This window comes from Aotus nancymaae, unplaced genomic scaffold (assembly GCF_030222135.1).
Source record: "Aotus nancymaae isolate 86718 unplaced genomic scaffold, 86718_ANA_hifiasm-v0.15.2.pri h1tg000006l, whole genome shotgun sequence".
NCBI lineage: Eukaryota > Metazoa > Chordata > Mammalia > Primates > Aotidae > Aotus > Aotus nancymaae.
In genome coordinates, this window is record NW_026988417.1 from 78760773 (window position 1) to 78786114 (window position 25342).

Below are 25342 nucleotides of genomic sequence, written 5' to 3' on the forward strand. Positions count from 1 at the left end.
GGTTCCCAGTTGAATATTTTTACCCCTAATCTCAAAGAGTGATAAATTAAATCAGTTGCAAATTATAAGTCTTGGCTTCCACTGATCTAAGGTATAAAGGGGAAGAACAGATGCTTGAACTGGATTCTAAGGGGAGGTGCATTTAGAGGACTCGATCACAAGCTTCTTAGCAAGGAAGCAATGCTTTCTACTATTTAAGTTGACAGAAGCTTAGTTTGTATAACTAATTGTTGTAAATATGTATAATTGTTGAAAATATGCTGTTTGGCAATAACGTGTGACAATCATAAATTACATGGCCTAAAATCACATAATCTACTTCTAAGAGCATTTGAGAGAAGGCTTTAGAAACCATCATTCTCAGCAAATTGACACAAGAACAGAAAACCAAACACCACATGTTATCACTCATAGGTGGGTGTTGAACAATTAGAACATGTGGACATAGGGAGGGGAGCATCACACACTGCGGTCAGTTGTGGGGAGCTAGGGGAGGGACAGCGGGGGTGGGGAGGGTGGGGAGGGATAGGAGGGGAGAAATACCAGATATGGGTGATGGGGGGATGAAGGCAGCAAACCACCTTGCCATGTATGTACCTATGCAACAATCCTGCATGATCTGCACATGTGCCCCGAACTTAAAGTACAATTAAAAAAAAAAGTCTGGAGATCGATCCAAGATGGCCACTTAAGAGGAAGTCGGGATTGCAGCTCCGAGAGAAGGCGCAGAGGGTGAGTGGACGCCGCATTTCCAGACGGACTTTTACTGCCCACAGACCAGGAGATTCACAGCAGGAAAAGCCCCACGGGTCTCCAGCGCCGCTGGTTTGAGCGGAGTGGCCGCTCAGCCTACGCCCTGGAGCGGGGGGGCAGTGGCTTCTTGCGCAGAGTGAGAGAGACAGAGTTCCCTCTGAGCCAGAAAGGGGAGCTGAAGCAGGGAGCCAAGCCAGGAGACCCCTGGGCAAGGGAGTGCCACGAATCTCAGAGCCGCTGCTTCGGCTGACGCAGCGGCACACAGGGCAGCAGATTTTAATTGCGTGGAGAAGCTCCCCGCATTCCCAGCGCCGCTGGTTGGCCCGGAGCAGCCGCTCGGCCTGCACGGGGGGCGGGGAGCAGCGGCTCCTTGAACAAAGTGAACGAGACTGTGTCCCCTCTGGGCCAGCAAGGGGAACTGTGGCAAGGAGGCAAGCCAAGAGATTACAGGACAAAGAGGGCCCCTCTAGAAACACGGCTGAACCCGGGACGGTTCAGCTCTGTGGGGGAGGGGCGTCCTCCATCGGGAAACACCCTGCAGTTCCCGGGGAAATTTTCCGTAACCAAGACAACCCGCCACTACAGAGACTCCGTCACTACAGGGGCGGGCCAGCATAGCGGAAGCAGTTCTAACTACACCCACAGGACTGCTGGGAAGCTCACACGGAAGCTGGGCGGAGCCCACAGCAGCTCAGCGAAGCCTCTGCAGGCTGAGTGTGACTAGACTGCCACCTTGTGGGCAGGGAAAACGGTAGCAACACAGCTGAAAAATATAAAGTGCTAAACCCCTGGGCCAGAACACCTGGGGAGAAGAAAAGGGGGTTTATGAGTTCAGCTGCTGCAGACTTAAAATTACCAAAATCAGAAAGACAGCAACTACAAAGTCAATAGGCGGATAAATCCACAAAGATGGGAAGAAACCAGCGCAAAAAGGATGAAAACACCCAAAACCAGAACACCTCTCCCCCTACAAGGCAGCATAACTCCTCACCAGCACGGGAACAAGACTGGACGGAGAATGAGTGTGATGAAATGACAGAATCAGCTTTCAGAAAATGGATAATAAGAAACTTCTGTGAGCTAAAAGAACATGTTCTAACCCAATGCAAAGAAACTAAGAACCTTGAAAAAAGACTTGACGAAATGCTAACGAGAATGGACAACTTAGAGAGGAATATGAATGAATTGATGGAGCTGAAAAACACAACACGAGAACTTCGCGAAGCATGTACAAGTTTCAACAGCAGAATTGACCAAGCAGAAGAAAGGATATCAGAAGTTGAAGATCAACTCAATGAAATAAAACGAGAAGGGAAGATTAGAGAAAACAAGGTAAAAAGGAATGAACAGAGTCAACAAGAAATATGGGACTACGTGAAAAGACCTAATCTACGTGTGATAGGTGTACCTGAATGTGACGAAGAGAATGCATCCAAGCTGGAAAATACTCTTCAGGATATTATCCAGGAAAACTTCCCCAACCTAGCAAGGCAGGCCAAGATTCAAGTCCAAGAAATACAGAGAACACCACAAAGATATTCCTCTAGAAGAGCAACCCCAAGGCACATAATCATCAGATTCACCAGGGTTGAAATGAAGGAGAAAATACTAAGGGCAGCCAGAGAGAAAGGTCGGGTTACCCACAAAGGGAAACCCATCAGACTCACAGCAGATCTCTCAGCAGAAACCCTACAGGCCAGAAGAGAGTGGGGGCCGATATTCAACATCCTTAAAGAAAAGAACTTTCAACCCAGAATTTCATATCCAGCCAAACTAAGCTTCATAAGTGAAGGAAAAATAAAATCCTTTGTGAACAAGCAAGTACTCACAGATTTCATCACCACCAGACCAGCTTTACAAGAGCTCCTGAAGGAGACACTACACATAGAAAAAAACAACCAGCACCAGCCACTCCAAAAACGCACGAAATGGTAAAGAGCAGCAACACAATGAAGAATCTCCATCAACCAATGGGCAAAACAGCCAGCTAGCATCAAAATGACAGGACCAAACTCACACATAACAATATTAACCCTAAATGTAAATGGACTAAATGCCCCAATCAAAAGACATAGACTGGCAAATTGGATAAAAAGCCAAAACCCATCAGTGTGCTGTATCCAGGAAACCCACCTCACATGCAAGGATACACAAAGGCTCAAAATAAAGGGATGGAGGAAGATTTACCAAGCAAATGGAGAGCAAAAAAAAGCAGGAGTTGCAATTCTCATCTCTGATAAAATAGACTTTAAAGCAACAAAGATCAAAAGAGACAAAGAAGGACATTACATAATGGTAAAAGGATCAATGCAACAAGAAGAGCTAACGATCCTAAATATATATGCACCTAATACAGGAGCACCCAGATACATAAGGCAAGTTCTTAAAGACTTACAAAGAGACATAGACTCCCACACATTAATACTGGGAGACTTCAACACACCGTTGTCAATATTAGACAGATCAACGAGACAGAAAATTAATAAGGATATCCAGGACTTGAACTCAGACCTGGAACAAGCAAACCTAATAGATATTTACAGAACTCTCCAGCCCAAATCCAGAGAATATACATTCTTCTCAGCACCACATCACACCTACTCTAAAATTGACCACATAATTGGAAGTAAATCACTCCTCAGCAAATGCAAAAGAACAGAAACCATAACAAACAGTCTCTCAGACCACAGTGCAATCAAGTTAGAACTCAGAATTCAGAAGCCCACCCAGAACCGCACATCCTCATGGAAATTGAACAACTTTCTCCTGAATGTTGACTGGATAAACACTGAAATGAAGGCAGAAATAAAGATGTTCTTCGAAACCAACGAGAATGAAGACACCACATACCAGAATCTCTGGGACACATTTAAAGCAGTCTCTAGAGGAAAATATATAGCAATAAGTGCCCACATGAGAAGAAAGGAGAGAACTAAAATTGACACCCTATCATCAAAATTGAAAGAGCTAGAGGAGCAAGATCAAAAAAACTCAAAACCTAGCAGAAGACAAGAAATAACTAAGATCAAAGGAGAATTGAAGGAGATAGAGACACGAAAAACCCTACAAAAAATCAATAAATCCAGGAGCTGGTTTTTTGAAAAGATCAACAAAATAGACAGACCACTAGCCAAACTAATAAAAAAGAAAAGAGAGAATAACCAAATAGATGCAATAAAAAATGATAAAGGGGATATCACCACAGATGCCACAGAAATTCAAACCATCATCAGAGATTATTACAAACAACTCTATGCACATAAATTAGAAAACCTGGAAGAAATGGAGAAATTCCTGGACAGTAGTCTCCTCCCATGCCTAAACCAGGAAGAAGTCGAAACCCTGAATAGACCAATAACAAGGTCTGAAGTCGAGGCAGCAATTAAGAGCCTACCACCCAAAAAAAGCCCAGGCCCAGATGGTCTCACAGCCGAATTCTACCAGACATACAAAGAGGAACTGGTACCATTCCTACTGAAACTATTCCAAATAATCCAAAAAGAGGGAATCCTTCCCAAATCATTTTATGAGACCAACATCATCCTAATACCAAAACCCGGCAGAGACTCAACAAGAAAAGAAAACTACAGGCCAATATCCATGATGAACATAGATGCAAAAATCTTCAATAAAATACTGGCAAGCCGATTACAACAGCACATCAAAAAGCTTATCCACCATGATCAAGTAGGATTCATCCCAGGGATGCAAGGCTGGTTCAATATACGCAAGTCTATAAATGTAATTCACCACATAAACAGAACCAAAGACAAAAACCACATGATTATCTCAATTGATGCAGAGAAGGCCTTCGACAAAATTCAACAGCCCTTTATGCTAAAAACCCTCAATAAACTAGGTATCGATGGAACGTATCTCAAAATAATAAAAGCTATTTATGACAAACCGACAGCCAATATCATACTGAATGGGCAAAAACTGGAAGCATTCCCTTTGAAATCTGGCACTAGACAAGGATGCCCTCTCTCACCACTCCTATTCAATATAGTACTGGAAGTTCTAGCCAGAGCAATCAGGCAAGAAAAAGAAATAAAGGGTATTCAAATAGGAAAGGAGGAAGTCAAATTGTCTCTATTTGCAGACGACATGATTGTATATCTAGAAGACCCTATCACCTCAGCCCAAAATCTCCTGAAACTGATAAGCAACTTCAGCAAAGTATCAGGATACAAAATCAATGTGCAAAAATCACAAGCATTCCTATACACCAATAACAGACTTAAAGAGAGCCAAATCAAGAACGAACTGCCATTCACAATTGCTACAAAGAGAATAAAATACCTAGGAACACAACTAACAAGGAACGTAAAGGACCTCTTCAAGGAGAACTACAAATCACTGCTCAACGAAATAAGAGAGGACACAAACAGATGGAGAAACATTCCATGTTCATGGTTAGGAAGAATTAATATTGTGAAAATGGCCATACTGCCCAAAGTAATTTACAGATTCAACGCTATCCCCATCAAGCTACCAATGACCTTCCTCACAGAACTGGAAAAAATCACCTTAAACTTCATATGGAACCAAAAGAGAGCCCGCATAGCCAAGTCAATTCTAAGCAAAAAGAACAAAGCAGGAGGCATCACACTACCGGACTTCAAACTCTACTACAAGGCTACAGTAATCAAAACAGCATGGTACTGGTACCAAAACAGAGATATAGACCAATGGAACAGAACAGAGACGTCGGAGGCGACACAACATATCTACAACCACCTGATCTTTGACAAACCTGAAAAAAACAATCAATGGGGAAAGGATTCCATGTTCAATAAGTGGTGTTGGGAAAACTGGCTAGCCATATGCAGAAAGCAGAAACTGGACCCCTTCCTGACACCTTACACTAAAATTGACTCCAGATGGATTAAAGACTTAAACATAAGACGTAACACCATAAAAACACTAGAAGGAAACCTAGGCAAAACCATTCAGGACATAGGCGTAGGCAAGGACTTTATGACCAAAACACCAAAAGCATTGGCAACAAAAGCCAAAATAGACAAATGGGACCTAATCAAACTCCACAGCTTTTGCACGGCAAAAGAAACAGTCAATAGAGTGAATCGGCAACCAACAGAATGGGAAAAAATTTTTGCAGCCTACCCGTCTGACAAAGGGCTGATATCCAGAATTTACAATGAACTAAAAAAGATTTACAAGAAAAAAACAAACAAGCCCATTCAAAAATGGGCGAAGGATATGAACAGATACTTTACAAAAGAAGACATACATGAGGCCAACAAACATATGAAAAAATGCTCATCATCACTGGTCATTAGAGAAATGCAAATCAAAACTACATTGAGATACCATCTCACGCCAGTTAGAATGGCGATCATTAAAAAATCTAGAGACAACAGATGCTGGAGAGGATGTGGAGAAATAGGAACACTTTTACACTGTTGGTGGGAGTGTAAATTAGTTCAACCACTGTGGAAAACAGTGTGGCGATTCCTCAAGGACCTAGAAATAGAAATTCCATTTGACCCAGCAATCCCATTACTGGGCATATATCCAAAGGATTATAAATCGTTCTACTATAAGGACACATGCACACGAATGTTCATTGCAGCACAGTTTACAATAGCAAAGACCTGGAACCAGCCCAAATGCCCATCGATGATAGATTGGACAGGAAAAATGTGGCACATATACACCATGGAATATTATGCAGCCATTAAAAAGGAGGAGTTCACATCCTTCGTAGGGACATGGATGAACCTGGAAAACATCATTCTCAGCAAACTGACACAAGAACACAAAATCAAACACCACATGTTCTCACTCATAGGCGGGTGTTGAACAAGGAGAACACATGGACACAGGGAGGGGAGCACTATACACGGGGGTCTGTTGGGGGAGGGGGGATAGTGGGGGGGTGGGGAGTTGGGGAGGGATAGCATGGGGAGAAATGCCAGATATAGGTGAAGGGGAGGGAGGCAGCAAATCATACTGCCAGGTGTGCACCTGTGCAACAACCTTGCATGTTCTTCACATGTACCCCAAAACCTAAAATGCAATAAAAAAAAAAAAAAAAAAAAAAAAAGTCTGAACATTCTAGAAGAACATGGCCTCCTCCCATAGGTAGCAATTGTTCCCTATGACAGTAATATTTTTTTTAACTGGAAGCTGGATTGGGAACTCAAGAGGAGAATGTTGCTACATAATCCACTGCGATCTGAAAAAAATGCACAAAAATGAGAGTTAAGAAATAAAGATTTTCACCAGCTAAATTGTTAAATAATTATTATTTTTATAAGTTCACTTGGGTAATCTCTAGTTCCAATTTCCATTTCTAAGATGAGAATACTAATGTAACTCAGAAATTAGGTAATTAAGAGAAAGCTTATGACTGCCCAAAAATATGTAGCTTTTGCCACATATGGCTTTTTCCCAATTTTATTTACATCAATCTGAATAAAGCCTAGCATTTTCAGGTGGTAGAAAAAACATACGTAATATACTTTTTAACTTAAAATAGACCTATCTTAGATTGTTCTAAAATAACTCTACCTTTTCAACCAAATCAAAGGCACCCGGTGTTACAAAGATGTTTTCCTCTAGTGCTAGTCTTCAAGTCAGAGAGCATTTGTAAAGTTGTGTATTTTTAACAGTATAATTTTTATCCCACTCCTGATATAGTGCCAAACAACTCATTGTTTTTCTAATTACCTTAAGTCAAACTCCGAAATCCAAGTCACCAGGATGTTGAATAAATAAAGCTTCAATCATACGCATTATTGCCCTTCCTTGCCTTATTTTTCCACCCTGGGAACTAGGGTTGTGTTAAAATTTCATAGAGAGGATTCCCGGGTCTTCAACTCACACTTGGCTGAAATGAATAATGTCCAAGTCACATACTGTCCTGATGATAGATAGTTCTGTTGCCTCTGTGCCAAGATCACTAGGGTATTTGGGCCCACATCCAACCTTGGAGCCCAGAGGCACAAGGGCTGACCTCAGAATTGTACCAAGCCTCTATTCTCCTCCAAGTCCTGTAATCTCCCAGGGGCACTTCAAGCACCACTATTCCAAGGTTCTGCCAAAGCTCCCATGACTTGCTAGTCTTGGAGAGTATGTTTTCTTACCCTGAGGCCAGCGACTTTGGTCTGTATCACTCAAGGCACTTCTCTTTATCTTTGTCTCCTCCTCTCCCCCGAGCAAACTCACTCTCCCTGAGCCTTTATTAATACAATGTTGACATGTTTTTCTTGAGAGTTTTTTCTTACCAATTCACTCTAATACATATTTTTATTTACTTGTTCTGACAGTTATACATAGTTGTTACTTCTTATAATGAAAGAGACCAGATGTTTCCGCATTCTCATTTTATTTTTCTCCCAATTAAAAAAAATGGTTTTTATTTCATTGTCACCCTTTTGAGAAAATTCTGTAGCAGGCATCAATATAAAGCAAGATTCTCAATGTTAAGTCCCAGGGGTTATAAGCAGGCATGTTCAGACCTTGGCATTCTAACATAGTATCTAGACAGTTCAACTCCCAGCAGATTGCTTTCTAAATTGTCTTCCTTTCAACTGCTCTAAACACTCTGCCACCTTAACCTTTTTTTCCTTTTTGGTTCATTGTAAATCCTTCATTTATTTACATCTTATTCTTTTCAATATTCCTTCGCTTGCTTTAGGCAGTTGTGTTTTGGTTGAGTTTCTTCAGATTAAGAGAGAGTTATGCTATCAGTTGCCAGTGTTCCTTAGCCTGTCCCAGGGAAAGGTGGTCTGCAAGGTGGATTTCCAGACGTTCTACGGTATTACCTCCTACCTCCTCTCTCTCAGTATTCTTAATATTGTATTTCAATAAGCCATCAGAGAGAAGGAAGATAAAGAGAAATTATCTAGCATCTAGAATTAAAGTTGGTCCTAATGTAGCAGCTCCTTTTCAGTCTGTCATGAGATTTTTGACTGATAGCTTTCATTCCTGTTCTGCCATCTCAGTGTCCATATGGAAGTGATTGTCTGCTTTAAAAGAAAATAACCCAAAAAGAATAGCAACTAAGTAAAACAGCAAAAAAAAAAAAAGTTTTATTTGATGAGAGAAGGTAGGTGATTTAAAAGATCAATATATCAGCAGAAAACAAGCTCTGTGTTACATGTGAACTGGGGACTATGTCTTCCTGGAAGTTATAAGAAGGATCATTACAGAATTGTTTACACAACTCCTCCCACCTTTCATCCAATTTAAAGTAAGTGGCTGTCATAAGCATTGCTTAGAAAATCATTACACACACACCGTTAAAGTTTTGGGTAAACAAAGGGAGATACCAGTCTCAGGGTCAACTGGTCTAGGACAGACGGGCTTTCCATTAATACAAACACAAACAATATCAAAGACACTGCTTTTCTGTAGTCATCGCTGTAAACACTGACATACATCTAGCCACCATTGTCAATATTGTCTTCTTTTGAGGTGGAGTTTTCACTCTTAGGCTGGAATGCAATGGTGCGATCTCGACTCACTGAAACCTCTGCCTTGGCTCACTGCAACCTCTGCCTTCTGGGTTCAAACGATTCTCCTGCCTCAGCCTCTTGAGTAGCTGGGATTACAGGCATGTGCCACCATGCCTGGCTGATTTTGTATTTTTAGTAAAGATGGGGTTTCACCATGTTGGTCAGGCTGGTCTTGAACTCTTGACCTCAGATGATCCTCCCCCCTCAGCCTCCCAAAGTGATGGGATTACAGGCATGAGCCACCATACCTGGCTAACATTCTTAACACCTTTGGGGGTTTTTATATTAGGTACTAAAAGGAGTTCAAATTAAAAAACAAATGAACCCTACCATTTAAATAGATGGAGAATAAAGATATTATTGCATAAAATTAAGAAAAGAAATACACATATCCATCTGGTTATATATAGATTCATATTTCAAGGTGTTAATGGCAGAGTCAGTAAATGAATTATACATGTGTTTAATCAAATAAGTAATCAAATAAGAGAGGGAATTACCTTATTCCATTCAAGGCATAGTCACTTTCAAAATGTTATAACATAACCGAATATATTAATACCTGTAAGCATTTATTTAACATTCCTTAGCACCCATCCTTTTTTTTTTTCTGATATAGAATCTACTTCAGGACCTTCGATGCTTAGTTCTAACATCCTTTATTGTTTTGTAAAATTTCTGGTTCACAGAGCATTCCAGTCTGGCAACCTCAAGCCCCTTAACGTGGACATGATGAGGCTTTTCAGATCAGAGCAGCGATGCACGGCGGAGGGGCATTAGCCAGGCAGGCTGAGGGATAGACGTCTGGGACAGACTGCAAAAAGCAGGAAGTGTGTGTGCCTAGTTAAGGATCTCTCCTTCTGTCATTTCCCTATGTTCTACTGCTAGTATAGAAATATAAACTGGGGTCTTCCAAAGGCATATTTGAAAGCACATGGTCTTTAGAGTCAAATCCTTATTTATAATCTGCCTGGCATGTAATTTCCTCATTTGTAACCATATAAAATCTTAAAATGGGATAAAATGACAATGTCTTTCAAGGCTTTTGAGAGGTTAATAAAAATGTATTCCAAGTCCTCAGAATGTGATCAATGCTTAATAAATGGTGGATGTTATACAAGCCTTCTTTTTAAAAATTTCAGCTTTGCTTTTCATGTAAGTCAATTACCAACTTTGTTAGGCAATATCTCCTTCATCTTTAATTTTCAGCTCAAAATAGCTATGTAACTTTAAGAAATGTTCTTAACCTTTATATGATTCTATTTCTTCACATGTGAAGTAACAGGAGTAATATCCTGAGTAAGGGTAGTGCTCTGTAAGGCCACATTCTAATAGGATGCTATCCATTTTGTCCTTGATCAGAATTAAAGCAAAGTACAGGTATATGCATCAATGTGTTCATAGTGCACCACAGTGCAGTCATCAGAAGCACAGATTCTGGGGTCAGACAACCTACATTACTACTCACAGTTCACCTGCTTAACACGGCTGAGTGATCTTGGGCAGGTCTTTTAGCTGTTTTATGCCTCTGTTTCTCAGTTTTCTAGACTTCCTTTATACCATTTAATTTCCCAGTGGTATTAGAGAGAAAATCCTTTGTCCTCAAATGTCTCATCTATTTTAGTGGTACTGTACTCTTCACATGTAAATGAATAGTTTTAAGGAAAACATTAAATTGTTTTACCACAAGCTAGCTAAACATCAGTATTTCATCCTCTGAACCCAATCAAATTAAAAAAAAAGTTTCTTCAGTGTCACTTCTTTTTGTTTGTAGAGCTATAAAATTATTATAACATATGCTCACTAGAAATTTGGGATATTTAATGTTATTAACATTATTGAAACAGAGAACATAGTATGAAGGCAACATATCCATTAGTCAAAACACCCTGTGTTTACTTGATGATTTTACTTTTCATGATGGTTCATGACCTGTAATGCCTATAAAACACTTCCACATTTATGAAAGCTTTGGAAAAGTTCTCTTGCAATGTTAAGGCTCAACTATAGTTAACAGAAACGAAATGTAATTCTATCAATGTTTTTAACTTAATGACAAGATAGGGATTTGATCTACATGGCTACTAGCACCTTTTCTAATGCTGAGAGCCAATGATTTCTGTGTATTCCTTGAGAAGTTTATTTTAAAATGACAGCATTTGAAATGACCTCTATAGATGTAACTAGTGTGGATCTAAAGGTTTTGTTTTAAGATGTTGAATTGCTATAAAATATTTTAAATACAAAGATTAAAGTTAATATCATGCAAATTTTAAAACTTTCCTTCTCTTTAGTAAATGTTTGTGCACTACTCTTCACCCTAGGTATGAGTTCACTCCAGAGCTTGGATTCAGTTGCTAGTGAATAAGGATGGAAAGAGAGTTCTAGCCTAGGGTAGTGAGCCACCCAGCACAGGAGAGACTTAATATGCAAGGGCACCTCATGGTTCCCTCCTATCTCCACTGCCACTTACATTCATGCTACTTCATCTCTATGCCAGAATTTCTAAGTAGGTTTCACCTTAGTTTTATTTTTTGATGCCATTACTTAAATGTGTATCACTTTATCTCACTGATAATGGAGCACAAATAGAAAATTTTTATAATGAAGATACAGTCCCAACTCAGAGTAATTATTTACAGATTGGAGAAAGTCTTCACATATTTTGTTATTATGTGGATATGTTCACAATCATCAAGACGATTCAGAGAAAAGTCAAAACATGTTACATCCAAAATTGATTTTAGCATCTTTTTCAAATAAGTTTATATTGCTCTTTTGTGCTTAATATATATGTGTAGAGAAATAAAAGCTAGTGATATAATTAGTATTTTCTACCTTTATAATAAATGTGTTTTTGGCCAGGTGCAGTAGTTCACACCTGTAATCCCAGCACTTTGGGAGGCTGAGGTGGGAGGATCACCTAAGGTTAGGAGTTTGAGACCAGCCTGACCCATATGGTGAAACCCTGTCTCTACTAAAAATACAAAAATTAGCTGGGTGTGGTGGTGCAAACCTGTGGTTCCAGCTACTTGGGAGGCCGAGACAGGAGAATTGCTTGGGAGGCAGAGGTTGCAGTGAGCTGAGATCACACCACTGCACTCCAGCCTGGGTGACAGAGTGAGACTCTGTCTCAAAAAACAAATAAAGATAATAAAAAATACACGTGTTTTCTGATAGTAAGTATCAGAGCTCCAAGTAAGTGAGAACCTGTCACTTTTCAAAAAAATTATTTTCATATCTGTTTCATAGCTTGATTACTGGATAATAACTAATTAAAATAAATCTTACTGCTTGTAAGGTACATTTCAAACATAGGCTTATGGGGATTTTAGTAACTATGACAGTGATATCTTGAGCTTTTAAGATGATTTTTATGCCATCCATTAATTTCCCCAGAAAGAAACCAATTCACACTCCATTCAGAATCTAAATAAAATCTAACCCAACATTTGAAACTCTAACCCAGTATTTTTCCTTAAAAAAAAAATCTCCTGCGTTAAGGAAATCACTCCTAGTCTTAACAATAAAACCCAGATTCTGCAGGTTGTGAATAATAGAAGGTCTCACATGAGACTCATAGCTCCAGTTCTTTTTCGCTGGTTTCCTTGAGAGTTGTCTTCCCTTCAGGAGATAAGTTCCATTAGCTGTTTGCTTTCATCACCACAATGATTTCACAGGGCTTTTTGCTTTCATAATTGGTCAATACAGCTTTCCTGATTATAGCCAATAAAACACCTGATACAAGGCTGGATTCTTCAAGAGACCCAGGGAAAGCAAAGGATGATAACAAGCAACTAAATAATCTGGCCATGAAATAGCCACCTATTCTCCAGGGTCACCTGCATCAATTACACCATGGCCCTATTTCTTCCTCAGTGTGGTTAGGGACCTATCTTAGAACCTGTTAACCTAGGAGACTCTTCTAATACTTTCACATTCCTCAAAGCTTAGACATATGTCTGTGAACCAGAAAGCAGTTGCTTTTTTCACCCCCTTGAGAGCCTTTTTCTGAGTTTATTTTCTTTTTCAAGGAAGTATCTTATTCCAGGATGAAGGAAGTACCTCGCTCCAAGATGAATTAGAAGCATGACTATTTCTGATCATTGGATGACAATCAGAAATAGTATTACTCTTTACGAAGACCACAACAGAATAGTTAACTACCTTAATATACTTCAGTGCACCCAGCATTCACATAGGAGGGGTACCCAGGAGCAAGAGGGAAGCAGTTCATTTGAATTTCTCCATAAACTGCTTTACTTTGGTTATCTAAACCAACGGAGCTATCATAATGGGGCGTGGAGGGAAAAGACCTAACTACCTGAGTGGGAAGCATGAGATAAAACTTTGTAGTAAAATAATATCCAAATGGAGAATCTCATAGTTTTTTATATGGCTGGCTCAGATAGTCAACATCTACATGAATTTGGGTGAGGGACATCTTGTCTGAAGGTGACAGTGTCCTCAGTTGTAAAATTCCTACAGTCTTTTTCATATCTATGGGTTACAGTATAATTATTCAAAGTGAAAACTGCCTAAATAATTATAAGTCCTGCTTGATGGGGATCTCACATATCCTTTTTCTGTTATTTATGAAAAAACAATTTTATTTGATTTTTAATATTTTCTTTCTCCCATTACCAGCTTTATTGAGATATAATTGACAAAGAAAAATTGTCTATATTTATGGCATAAAATCTGATGTTTTGATATATGTAGATATTGTGAAATGATTACATGATTACCACATTCAAGCTAATTAACATATTCTCAACTCAGATTTATATTTGTGGTAAGAACATGTATGAGTCCATTTTCATGCTGCTGATAAAGATGTACCTGAGACTGGGCAATTTACAAAAGAAAGGGGTTTGTTGGACTGGACTTATAGTTTCATGTGGTTGGAGAGGTTCACAATTATACCAGAAGGTGAAAGGCATGTACCAAATGGTAGTGGCAAGAGAGAGAAGGAGAGCCAAATGAAACAGGTTTCGCCTTATCAAACCATCAGATCGCATGAGACTTATTCACTACCATAAGAACAGCACGGTGGAAACAGCCCCCAGGATCCAAACATCTCCCACCAGGTCCCTCCCACAACATGTGGGAATTATGGGAGTACAATTCAAGGTGAGAGCTGGGTGGGGACACAGAGCCAGACCGTATCATTCTGTCCCAACCCCTCCCAAATCTCGTGTCCTCACATTTCAAAACCAATCATGCCTTTCCAAAAGTCCCCCAAAGTTTTAACTCACTTCAGCATTAACTCAAAAGTCCACAGCCCAAAGTCTTATCTGAGGCAAGGCAAGACCCTTCCACCTGTAAGCCTTTAAAATCAAAAGCAAGTTAGTTACTTCCAAGATACAATGGCAGTACAGTAATTGGGTAGATACAGCTGATCCAAATGGGAGGAATTGGCCAAAACAAAGGGACTACAGACCCTATGCAAGTCCTAAATCCAGCAAGGCAGTCAAATCTTAAAGCTCCAAAATGATCTCCTTTTACTACATGTCTTATATCCAGGTCACGCTGATGTAAGAGGTAGGCTCTCATGATCTTGGGCAGCTCCACCCCTATGGCTTCGCAGGATACAACCTCCCTCCTGGCTGCTTTCACAGGCTAGCATTGAGTATCTGTGGCTTTTTCAGGCTGTTGGTGCAAGCTGTCAGTGTATCTACCATTCTGGGGTCTGGAGGACAGTGGCCCTCTTCTCACAGCTCCACTAGGCAGTTCCCCAGTAGGGACTCTGTGTGGGGGCTCCAACCCAACATTTCCCTTCCACACTGCCCTAGCAGAGGTTCTCCATAAGAGCCCTGCCCCTGCAACAAACTTCTGCCTGGGCAGCCAGGCGTTTCCATAGATCTTCTGAAATCTAAGCAGAGGTTCCCAAACCCCAGTTCTTGACTTCTGTGCACTCACAGGCTCAAAGCCATGTGAAAGCTGCCAAGGCTTGGGGCTTGCACCCTCTGAAGCCATGGTATAAGCTCTACATTGGCCCCTTTCAGCCACAGCTGGAGCAGCTGGGATGCAGGGCACCAAGACCCTGGGCTGTACACAGCACATGGACTCTGGACCCAGCCCAGGAAACCATTTTCTCCCAGGCCTCTGGGACTGTGATAGGAGGGACTGCCATGAAGACCTCTGACAGAACCTGGAGACATTTTCCTACTAGTTTTGGGAAATAACATTTGGCTTCTCATTACCTATGTAAGTTTCTGCATCTTGAATTTCTCCTCAGAAAATTGGTTTTGCTTTCCTATCACATTGTCAGGCTGCAAATCTTCGGAACTTTTATACTCCACTTTCCTTATAAAACTGAATGCCTTTGACAACACCCAAGTCACCTCTTGAATGCTTTGCTGCTTAGAAATTTCTCCTGCCAGATTCCCTAAATCATGTCTCTCAAGTTCAAAGTTCCACAAATCTCTGGGGCAGGGGCAAAATGCCACCAGTCTCTTTGCTAAAACATAACAACAGTCACCTTTGTTCCAGTTCCCAACAAGTTCCTCATCTCTATCTGAGACCACCTCCACCTGGACCTCATGGTCCATATTGCTATCAGGCTTTTGGCTAAAGCTATTCAACAAGTCTCTAGGGAGTTGCAAACTTTCCCACATTTTCCTGTCTTCTTCTGAGCCCTCCAAACTGTTCCAACCTCTGCCTGTCACCCAGGTCAAAAGTCGCTTCCACATTTTTGGGTGTCTTTTTAGCCACACCCTACTCTACTGTTACCAATTTCCTGTATTAGTCCATTTTCCTGCTGCTGATAAAGACATACCCAAGTCTAAGCAATTTACAAAAGAAAGAGATTTCTTTTTGTGGATTTACAGCTTCATGTGGCTGGGGAGGCCTCACAGTCATGGTAGAAGGTGAAAGGCATGTCTCACATGGTGGCAACAAGAGAAAATGAGAGCCAAGGGTCTGTCCACCCAAACCACAGGAGATACTTCAAATTGTTTCTCCAACTCACACAAAACCATCACACAAGCTAATATTAAAAATAATTATACCCACTAAGTCATAGGTCTATAATCAGCATTTTTCTTCAGAAAAGTGGTGAAGAAGGCAAAGTATTTGACTTTTGATGTCAAATAGATTTTTTTCATTTTCTTGACCATTTTAGTGTAATTTGAGACCATGTAAATTAGGAAAGAAATGTTCATTACCACAGCAGAGAGTGATTGATTGATCATCAAAAGGGCCTCAACTAGGTATCACCCGGTCCTTTTAAATGCATCCCTCTGCTTCTGATATTGCTGACCACAACAGTCACGACTTCAGTGAGAAGGACTTTAGGCACTTGTTTTAGATATATTTTCATTGTAGAGAACTAGGGCTCCAGTTTTAAATTTCTTCTCTACACTGAGTCCTCTTCCTTCCCAATGAAATCATTCTCTTTTATTCTCTATGTTAAGTTAACATTTATTGATTCCCTGTTGTGAGTAGTTATGTTTATTGCATCTACTATTGCCTGTGCCCACTTCCTTATTCTTTGTCTTCTCTCCCAAGATATCACGGCAACCCTCTTCACAACAGATTGCCATTGTTTTGTTGTGTTTTAAAGAGAAACATCACAGGGCTTAGGGAGGAAGGTAGCTTTCAGAAGAGATAACTTTTTTAAGAGCCATTGGTTAGCCAGTTTGAAAAGTTGTGCAGCTGCAAAAGCTGTATGGAAATGTTTACAAATTCAACTTTTACACATCCTTCCTCTATCCTTTGCTTTATGAATAAATTATTGGTATATGCTGATGGCCACATGCCTTTATATTGTGTTATCACTTAGAATTGCCTGGCAGTAAAAATCATGGAGTTCATTTAAAAATCAGTGTAATGCCAAATGTATAAAATTTAGTGCAGACTGTCATATAATGACAACTCTTTAGATTCTCAGTTTACATCTCATTTTCCACATCCAATATCTGATTGCAGTCTCATTTGACAGTTAAGAAAATTGAAACATAGAGAGGAAGGTGATTTACCCAAGGTTGCTCAGTTGGGGAAATGGCTGGATCTAGCTGACTCCCATTCCAGTAATTTTTCCACCTTTGTTACTGATTCTTGGTGGTAGTTAGGTTTTCCTTATTTTTCTAATTCTCTTTGTCAAAATTTGCAATGGTAGAGAAAAGAAAAATGAATAAAAAATGTATTTTGTACAAATGTATTAACATACCATTGTTAAGAAAGCTCTACTATACTGCAAGTCTTATGTCAAATTGTAATCCCCAGTGTTGCAGGTGGGGCCTGGTGGGGAGTGATTGGGTCATGAGGGCAGATTTTCCTCTTGGTGCTGTTCTCGTGATAGTGAGTGAGTTCTTGTGAGATCTGGTCATTTAAAAGTGTGCGGCACCTTCCCACCCCCTCTCTTGCTCCTGCTCCGACCATGTAAGACACACCTGCTTCCCCTTAGCCTTCCACCATGATTGAAAATTTCCTGAGGCCTCTGCAGAAGCCAAGTAGATGCTAGCATCATGCTTCTTGTCCAGCCTATGGAACTGTGGAACCATGAGCCGATTAAACCTCTTTTCTTTGTAAACTACCCAGTTTCAGGTATTTCTTCGTAGCAATGCAAGAACAGACTATTATAGCAATTGTGGAAAGTAGTTTGGCAATTTTTCAAAGAACTGAAAGCAGAATTGCCATTTGCCCTAGCAATTCCATTTTTGAGTATATACCCAAAGGAATATAAATTGTTCTATCATAAAGACACATGCACGTGTATGCTCATCACAGCACTATTCACAATAGCATCGATATGGAATCAACCTAAAAGCCCATCAGCAGAAGACTGGATAAAGAAAATGTGATACATATACACCATGGAATACTATGCAGTCATAAAAAAGAGCAGGATCACATCATTTGCAGCAACATGGATGGAGCTGGGGGCCAGTAGCCTTATCAAACTAACACAGGAACAGAAAAACAAATACCACATCCTCTCACTTATAAGTGAGAGCTAAACATTGGGCACATATGGGCACAAACAAGGGAACAACAGACACCAGGCCCTACTTGAGGATGGAAGGAGGAAGCAGGGTGAGAATCAAAAAACTAACTATTGGGTTTTATGCTTATTACTTAGATGATGAAATAATCTGTATACGAAGCCCCATGACATGCAATTTACCTATATAACAAACTGCATATGTACCCCGAACCTAAAATAAAAGTTAAAAATACATATTTGCTCAATCATAATAATTTTAAAAAGAAACTGAGATACAATGGCACTGAGGAGTTTGGCTAACAGTCACCATGATGAATTGTTCTTCAACTTTTGAGAGACAAAGAAGAATAGACTTTTTGACCCACTGATCCATTTTTCTAGAAATTTCTAAAAAGTCTTTTAAAAGGAGTTCTTAAAAAAGAAATCTGTAGAAAAACAAAAGCCTTCTTAGTAGCATAACAGTATAATTTTACTAACAAAACTGGAAACAAATATGTGCTTTCAAATAGAGAAATGTATAAATAAACTGTATCAAATTGATTAAAAAATATTATCCAGGCATTGAAAATAACAAATATATAAATAATTTATTTGTTTGTTTTACAGTTTAGTTTACTTAGTGTTTTATATCTCATTTGAAGATTGGAGATACAAGTAAAAATGCTTATAAAATATTCTAAGCAAAATAATGAAGCAAAATTTTATATGTGTACTATGACTACAACCACATAAAGCTCTACACATGAAAAAGATTGGAATATATATATATATATATATACACACACACATTTATATTTGTATGCAGATAAATATGCATACTGTACAGGTGATACACCTGTAGATATAATTTTCTTTAATATTAAGATCTTTAAATTTAAATAGAAACTTGTCTTCATAGTGAATTCCTAAACTTTGAACAAATATGATCATTATCTTGAGTGGATTAAACTTGAAAAACTTGTCTTTTTAATGATAAAATACAATCCATAAGACAAATAGTCTACGCTTATGATTACTTTGAGACAGGGTCTCGCTCTGTTTCCCAGGCTAGAGTGCAGTGGCACAGTCATAGCTCACTGCAGCCTCAAACTCCTGGGCTCAAGTAATCCCCCTGCCTCGGTCTCTTGGGTAGCCTCTAGACTACAGGCACATGGCATCATGCCTGTTTAATTTTTTAAAAATATGTTGTAGAAAAAATATCTCACTATGTTGCCATGCCCATGCTGGTCTTGAACTCTTGGCCTCAAATGATTCTCCTGCCTCATCTTACAGTGATGGGATTACAGGTATGAGTCACCATGCCCAGCCTATTATTTTTATATGAAGGTATAAATTATTAATTTTTCAATTACTTTTTAATCAACCAAGATGAGATTTAGAATAATATCAGATCATTACATAAAAATATAATTTAAGTATATTCAAACTTTATTCAGCTTCCAGAAAAAACTTGAATAAATAACATTATTCTGGTTAAAGAGCAGGAATAATGCAAACCTACAAGTTAATTTGGTTAAAGGCCAACAGAAGATATAACGTATGTAAAAATATTTACTGTTTTTCTTAAGAGAGTTTATTGGTGACTGTTATTTTGAAAACATCACATTTATATTTTTGAGCCTCTAGCTCAATAGTATCTAAGAGCATAGTGAACTTCTGATTTCATTTGTGTTGACTTTCCAGTTAAAGAATAAATCCCTTTCCTTTGAAATGTAGCCTTGGTCAGCTGATGGAGCATTTTCTCCATATATGCATATTAGGAAAATTTGTTTCAATTTAAAAAGGAAACACATGGCTATGACTTAACTATTAAAAAGTGAAATGTTCAATTGATGTGGATTTGGTCTTTCTATTTTTCCAGTCCCTCAAATGTTATTTCAACAAACCAAAAAATGAGTAGCAGATGAATGAATTTTAGGTTGAATCCAAATTTTCTGACTTGGCTTAAGACTTTTGTGCTGAAGACTCTGTCCCCAAGATTGATTTACATTGAGTCTGCCATTTAATTCACAAGCCGATGTTGTTTATTTTTTGTAATTCTGAGTTATTTACCAACTGGCTCCCGGTTACATCAGAAAGATGTAAAGAATGAAAACAAAAATACAAATAGGATACAGGTAACATCAGCAATGTAATCTTTCCCTGTGCACCTGCTCACCTCCAAACCAATCTATGTTGCTATTACAGAGATCTCTCTGAAATATGTGCTCATGCAACATAATGTGTTAGAAGACAATACAATTTCTTGATTATAAATGTGTTGTTAATTCACCATGTCCTTTTAAAAAAATAAGCAGTTACTCCAAGACTATGATTATACATTCATGAATGTATGTCATGCTGTTTATATTGATACCATATCCATTCTCTCTGTATTTGAGTTTATACACGCTTGCTCCTGCACACACATACACATGCCTGCCATATTCCCTCTATCACTTTTTATATTTTAAAAATCAGTGAACTCCAAAGTACTCTATATTTTCCTTATATTATAGCACTGCAGCATCTAGAATTTTGTTATGTGTACCATGAATACTTTTAATGCAGATGGTGAGAGTAATGGTAATAACATGTCTGAAAACTGGAATTTTCCCACTTCTAGTGATTATAAGCATGGCAAATTAACTTTGTCAAAAAAATTTTCAAAAATGATCCTTATTATGAACTACAGTTACTATTGTCTCTCTCTTTCTTTCTTTCTTTTCTTTTTCTTTCTTTCGCTACATTGTGGTAATAGTCATTGAAAAACATTTAGAAAATGCTAAAAGATCTAGAAGAAAATAAAATTGCCGTAATTTCACTACCTAGAGATAACTATTAACATCATAATGCATATTTTTCAGATTTTTCTATATATTGAATATTTATTACAAACTTTGGATCACCTTGTACCCACTATTTTCTAATATGCTGTACTCAGTAATATATCATAAAATCTCTTACAAAATCCTAACACAGTTCTCTAATTTCAGTATGATTGCATCATGAGATATGGATATACATTTAGTTATTTAAGGACTAGGGATATTGACACTAACGCTTTTGAAGTTTTTGTCCTCAAGGATTCAGTTGATGGAAATAGGAGCACCAATGTTCCTGTGTGTCCCAGGCTTCCTGATGGAACCCCACATGCAGTGCTCTGATGGAATAGCAGCTGATACTGTTATCACTCAGCTCAGGCAGCTGGGTGCCTAAGGCCTTTCCTGTCCATGAGCCACCTGACTATAATAGCTTATGCTTTAGGTGTGTGTGTGGTTGGGTGGTGGGGCAGGGGGGGTTGTAATTATACTACAAGGCTATATTTGTTAAAAGATTTCAAATATGTTGAATGGCCTTGTTTGTACATCTTAAAATAGCTTTAAGTGCCCAGGAATTCCTTCTCCAGAATTCACAAAGGGATGATCTTCAGGTTCCTTCCTTCCTTCTTCCCTTCTTTCTTTTCTCCCTTCCTTCCTTCCCATCCTCCCTCTCTCCCTTCTTTCCTTCCTTCCCATCCTCCCGCTCTCCCTCCCTCCCTTCCTTCACTCCCTCCCTCCTTCTTCCTTTCCTTTCCTTCCTCCGTTCCTCCCTCCCTCCCTCCCTTCCTCTCTCCCTTCCTTCCTTCCTTCCTTCCTGACTTCTTTCCTTCTTTCCTTCATTTCTTTCTTCTTTTTCTTTTTCTAAAGCCACTTGAATGTATTTAGGAAGCTTTGAATGAAAGCAAGACATTTGTTCTTTACATCTTAAGGTAGAAAAGGCATTAAGAATTACATCTATTCCCACCTAATTAAGAAAAATACTACTTAATCTAACAAAACACCACAATTATATTTAGAAATACAGTAAACTATGAATGCTCAGAAAGTGTACAATTTCATGGTTTTAACTCTATACCTGTGCCACATTTTCTAGAATAAGTTGAGACCTCACACAGATTGTCTTTAAACACCCGTGTAAGATGGTTGCTAAAAGCATTCACATTTTGAATTACTTTCACCTTTTTGCCTAAATGACTTTCAGAGTTTTGACAATATTCACTCTTCACAGCTAGTAAGTATTATCATTTGGAGTTTTTTCTAAGGCCTAAATTAAAAAACCAAATGGGAGGGAGTGACAGGGAAAATGTGTTAGAAAACTACTTGTCTTCGTTAGTTCACACACTAGAAACAACATCCGACTCATTCATGAACCCAGTTCCACTCTAAGTGGAAAGACTATGAGGATTTCCGGCCAGACCTTCTTGAGTATCTGTGTGAAATGAGACACTGCCTCTAGGAAACATCAGGAAGGTATCATTACTGGGCAAGGTAGCAGGAACCAAATAGAAAACCAAAACATCTTATTTATTCTCCTCATTGATTGCAAATGTTGACCGATTCTTCTGGATGCTTTCTTCTTCAAACTTTTAAACTTCAGTGCAAGTATCTTTTCCATATATGATTCTAAAATTGAGATCTTAAAATCCAAAAGAGAAAAAAAAACATGGAGGTTCAGAGACAAAGAGGAAGCAACGTGCTCTTTTATTCTGCCATAGTAATTACACTAGGGAAATACTAGCAGTAGCATTTTAGAAACGAAATACCCGGCCGGGTTGGTGGCTCATGCCTGTAATCCCAGCACTTTGGGAAGCCGAGGTGGATGGATCACCTGAAGTCAGGAATTCAAGACCCACCTGGCCAACGTGGCAAAACCCCGTCTCTACTAAAAACAGAAAAATTAGCCAGGTATGGTGGCATGTGCCTGAAATCTCACCTACTAGCGAGGCTGAGGCAAGAAAATCACTTGAACCTGGGAGGCGGAGGTTGCAGTGAGCAGAGATCGTGTCACTGCACCCTAGTCTGGGCAACAGAGCAAGACTTCCACTCAAAAAAGAAAAAAAAAGAAAGAAAAAGAAAAGAAAAGAAACATGTAAAGAAGTACCTTAGTGGGGCAGTATAATAATTTGAAGAAAGTGCCTAAAACTGTTTCCACTTTTATTATTTTTCAATTGAGATATCTGAATGATTGAAAACTCACTTCAGATATGATTTAAATGTTTCTCTTACAGCTGGGAATGACACTTACTTAAAGGGTAGAACAGAGACACACACATGTAGTCCTGCAGTTCAGATTCTGCCTCTAGTTTTCTAATAAACTTGGTTGAACGAACCTGCCAGTTTATTAACATCTTCAACCCAGGAGATGGCTAATTATGGCTACTGTACTATATTCCATACTGCAGTTGAAAAAAAGTCTTCTGCTTCATCCAAGGTCAAGAGATTGCTTTGCTTCCTTAAGAGCATTGTTAAGGGTCTGATAATTTAAGAAAATTAAGATAAAATTATGCATGTGTGTATGTTAAAGAAAAAACAGAGTAATAGCCTACTATATAGAAAGACTTCTAAATTGCTTTTTCAATTGAAAAACAAGCAGGACTCAATTAAAAAAATAAGTATTGGCACTGATAATAAAAATTGAATTTTTCTTTCTGCATCTTGCAATGAGTTCACTGTTTCAAAAAATCAAAACTTATTTTTCTAAAAATCTGTGGACTCTTTGTAAAAGTTAACTTGCCTAGTCAATATCCTCAAGAAGTTTTCTGAGCAACTTGTATTCTTGCCTTCCCTATTCTCACTATATAAAAGCCACACTTTATTCCCTTTCTTTTTCTGAGAAAGCTTTAAATTAACTAATTTACTCAGACTATGGAACTCTAGGCCATGCAGATCTTGATTGTAATTCTAAATTCACCACTGACTCTTTAATAGTGTACAGGCTAATTATGCTCATCTGTAAAATAAGAATAACAGGTATTTCCTAGGATTATTATGAGAGCTAACTGAGATAATATGCCTAAAGTTCCCAGCTCGCAGCCCTGTGGGTCTCATAAGACAGGTGGCCACATTGTTAGTTCCTTTCCTGTTCTCCACCTGTCTCCCTCACCTGTTCCCCACCCCTCTCCACAACTTAACCTCTAAATAATGCATAAGTAATTGTAGGGAAATTAGCATGAATGCCCAAATGCATCTGTGACTGAATTAACTCAGCAGTGAACTTGGCACTCCATAGCTAACCTTTCCCCTTCATTAATCCCCTTCTCCAGCCCCCTCAAACACAGAAGTACAACAGTACACCAGGTGAACTATGTAACCAGCCATGCACGTAAGCATTTTTTACCAGAGTTTCGACTAGTCTTGTTCTGCCTCAAACACTAGACAGGGCTCATGTTGCTCACAATTAACTGACTCTGGCCATGTGGTGGCTGCCCTCAAGATCTGCCACAGAGAGAACAGCAGTTCAATAAAATCTTGAACTCTATTTATAGCCCACTTGAAACAAGCAGTTTCCTTGAAGCCCAAGAAGCCTTCCTTGAGAATGCAGCAAGTAATTTACTAGTCCCAGTACTAACTGGGGAGATAGAGGGGGGGAAATGCAGCAAGTGCTGTTTTTCAAATACTGCACATATAGAAAGCATTTTCTCCTACACTCTGTCCCATTTCACCCTCACGTCCCCAGCCAAGGAAGTAGACAAAACAGGCACTAGTAACAAATCCCTGTTTTATAGATTACAAAATTGATGCCTAGGAGCTTAAATTGCTAATGAACAGTGGTGGTTGGAGAAAGAGGTAAAACAAAATGTCTAAAGAGTCAGAATAATTTCTTGCTCATGCAATCAATCTAAAATTCAGTAAGTCATTATTTACCTATTAAAAAATATATATAACGAAGAAGAAATGTTTTGTAAGACACATGCAAGATTAAAAAATGTTACTTCTCCACTTCTAAGAAGATCAGAATATGAGAAATAAAAACTTAGAGAGACTCTACAGGGAAATATTTATTAACATGTTTGTATCTATTTATAATATATATATTCAGAGTGATTATATTTTTTGGCAAGAAATGTCTTCTTAAAGACCCCCCCAAATTAAAATCTGCATAGAGACTAATTTTGAAAAAGATGATAGGAATTTTTATGAGAAATTTTAATTGATTCTGTCAGTCAGCTCTGAAATAAATACATCTTTACTATTTTTTTTAATATGGGAGTTTGAATAATTCCAGTATGTATGCAAACACAAGACTTAATTATATGAGTTTATGGGCCAGAAATCACTTTGCTCTTAGAATTAATTTGATTTTGGCAAATACTTTAATTTTCTACAACCCTTCTTTGAGCCCTGTTACCTGG

At 38.8% G+C, this 25342-nt stretch overlaps 1 protein-coding gene across 3 annotated transcripts in view; it reads left to right on the forward strand.

Annotated features, from left to right (window-relative positions):
• The window catches only part of ARHGAP24 (Rho GTPase activating protein 24), a 499880-nt gene that overhangs the window by 305318 nt on the left and 169220 nt on the right, over nucleotides 1-25342 (forward strand). The window lies entirely within an intron of this gene.